The sequence below is a fragment of the Primulina eburnea genome, chromosome 3 (genome assembly GCF_022965805.1).
Source record: "Primulina eburnea isolate SZY01 chromosome 3, ASM2296580v1, whole genome shotgun sequence".
Taxonomy (NCBI): domain Eukaryota; kingdom Viridiplantae; phylum Streptophyta; class Magnoliopsida; order Lamiales; family Gesneriaceae; genus Primulina; species Primulina eburnea.
This window is the reverse complement of record NC_133103.1, coordinates 39977758-39980708: the sequence shown is the minus strand read 5'-3', so window position 1 is coordinate 39980708 and position 2951 is coordinate 39977758. Positions and strand designations below refer to the sequence as shown.

General features: G+C 38.8%; 1 non-coding gene across 1 annotated transcript; it reads right to left on the bottom strand.

The window, feature by feature from the left end:
- Positions 1-2502: 2502 nt before the first annotated feature.
- On the bottom strand, positions 2503-2608 carry LOC140828718 (small nucleolar RNA R71). Its single transcript, XR_012117286.1, has one exon. It is a non-coding gene; the product is annotated as a small nucleolar RNA R71 (small nucleolar RNA).
- Between the last annotated feature and the right edge of the window lie 343 nt (positions 2609-2951).

Genomic DNA, 2951 nt, shown 5'->3' with positions numbered 1-2951 from the left:
TCACACCACACACTTAATAGAAAAAAGTGAAGAAAAACTATTTGGAGGACAACAAATGGAAAGTCAGTTAGACTGGTCCAAGTCTGGGTTCCTAAAGGACTAATCAGTTTAGGACCCAAATGAATATGGATACCAAGATCATATACTGTGTGTGATTGCAGATGATAGGTACAAACAAAGAATCCACCTAGTATCTAGACTGTGGATGCTCACAGAATATGACATAGGATGCAAGTTTGCTATCTCAACTGATCAAATACACTGGACCAAACATCAGTTTTGGAGACAACTCTAAAGGTAAAACTATGGGTAAGTGTAAGCTTATTCATTGTAACTTTACTGTCAAAGATGTTTACTAGTTGAGAATTTGAAGTATAACCTGATTAGCATCAGCCAGTTATGCGACAATAATTTTTAAGTTCAGTTCGACAAACACACTTGTTCAGTTAGAGACTCAACTGATGAGGTTGATAGGTGTGCTTTTTACGCGCTTTATTGCATTAGTTTTAATTGTGTTTGCATTGTGCATGCATGCATTTCATTTACATTTTGTTCATTTTAGAGTACTCATTTGCATATTATCATGTCTCACTATTGGGTGATGAATTTGCAGGAAAAATGGTCGGAAAACCAAAAAGAGAGCAAAGTGTACAAAATAGAATGACAGGGACAGAATGAGTGGCACCTGAGCGGTACTTTTCTACCGCCCGGGCGCGAAAGATGAATAGCTGAAGGAATTTTACAGAATGCCGCACTTCCCAAGCATCTTTACAAAAGGTGTGGCGCTCGAGCAGTATTTTTCTACCGCCCGAGCGCCACCTATTTTTGGAAAATATAATGTGCGATTCCATTCCTTATTTTCGGGAGGAGAATGATATGGTAAGGTTTTGGGGACGACTTTGAGGGCATTCAGACTGGATTCTAGAGCAGCCACAAGTTTTTGGAGAGCACTTTGCGCTTGGATTGAAGATTGGAAGTTTTCCGGGCGTCTTTCTTCGCGTTTTTCGCCAACTCTAGTATTTCTTATTTATTTTCAGTCATTTGAACTTTGTTTTGTGATTTTCAATGATGAACTTTAGTAGCTAAACTTAATATTTGTCGGGATTCAAGGGGATCCTACCCCAAACTTTGATTTGAATTAATTTATATTCGATTGTTGCGTGATTCTTGATTATACTATTATTTTATTGTGTCATTAAAGCGTAGCTAACTTTAACGGCGTTTTCATATCACGAGTGAGTTCGAGAGAATAACGAGTGATAGGATCGAGTAGTATAATCCGCGGATCTACACTTTACATAGATATATGAAAGTGGATACGTGCCGATAATCATAGTCCTAAGGGTCGAAAATTAGGGGATTTCATAAGTCGAAATGCGATTCGCTCTTGATAAATAATTAAAGATATTTAATTACTTCATTGAGTCGAATTAGTTTGGCATAGCTCGAGAGGGTGTGTTCAATAGAATAGGAAATCCTGTCGGAAGCATATAAACACGATCGAACGAATTAACGAATTAGTACTGGATAGGTGTACCAGAATTCCCAACAAATTCATTTATCATTGAAATTTATTCAATTGATCTAGCATTCATAGTTCATCATTAAATTCTTGAACTTGTTTATTCAGTTTCATTAAATTTTATTAGTTATAAAACAATCACTCAATTTTCGTTGCTAAAGTTTAATGACTGGAATAATAATTGTGAAACACAGTCTTCAGTGGATCGATACTCGTACTCACGTACACTATTCTATTACTTGACATCGTGCACTTGCGATTACATTTTGAGCATATAAAAACATATTTTTATTGTGGATAGCACAGTGCAAGTTTTGCTCGATCAAGTTTTTGGCGTCGTTGCTGGGGACTGTTAATCTACAATTTTATTTCTAGTTATTTTCTTTAGCATTATTTTATTTGTCTTGAGCTAACACTCCATATTTTATTCCAGATATCTTGTCTAGTGCATGCCAAAGTCACTTGACGTGGAGCTTGAGTACGATCTTGAAATTGAAAGAACTTTCCGCAGGAGAAGACAGCAGCAGAGACTAAAACAACTGATGGAGAGGCAATTGAATGATCAAGAGGAGGAACGTCGTGAAGATAGACATGTGGAGGTACTGCGCCGCATACCAATGCTGGAGTATGCCCAACCTTCTTTGGAGGGTGCACGCCCTAGCATTGTGAGGCCTATCGTGCGGGCTAATCACTTTGAAATCAAGCCAGCCATAATCCTGATGATTTAGAACACAGTCCAATATTCGGAAGAACTGCAGTAGATGATCCAAACACGCACATCGCGGATTTTCTTGAAATCTGCGATACTTTTAAATTCAGTGGAGTTTCTGATGATGCTGTTAGGTTGCGTTTATTTCCTTTCTTTTTACGTGATAAAGCTAAGGCATGGTTAAATTGTTTGCCTGTAGGGTCAATCGCTACATGGGACGACATGGCGAAAGCCTTTCTCATCAAATACTTCCCTCCCTCTAAGACCATGAAGCTACGGGCAGACATTACAACATTTGCTCAATTCGATCAGGAATCTCTATATGAGGCATGGGAACGCTTCAAGGATCTACTACGAAGATGCCCACATCACGAGTTACCACTTGGGTTAGTGGTTCAAACATTTTATTATGGTTTGCTTACTCCTAACCGTACTATGATAGATGCGGCTGCTTGTGAAAACCTGTTGAGAAAGACCGCGGAGGAAGGATACGAAATGTTAGAGGAGATGGCTACTAGCAGCTATCATCCTCAATCTGAAAGAAAAAACCAGCGGAAGAGTGCAGGAGTTCACCAGGTAACTGATTTTTCTGCTATTACTGCACAACTTGATGCTTTAAACAGGAAAATAGACGACTTGAATGTGAGTGGCATGGCAATGCGTCTTCAAGAGATATTCTGTGAAAAGTGTGGAGGGGAACACTATGCGAAGGACTGTCAA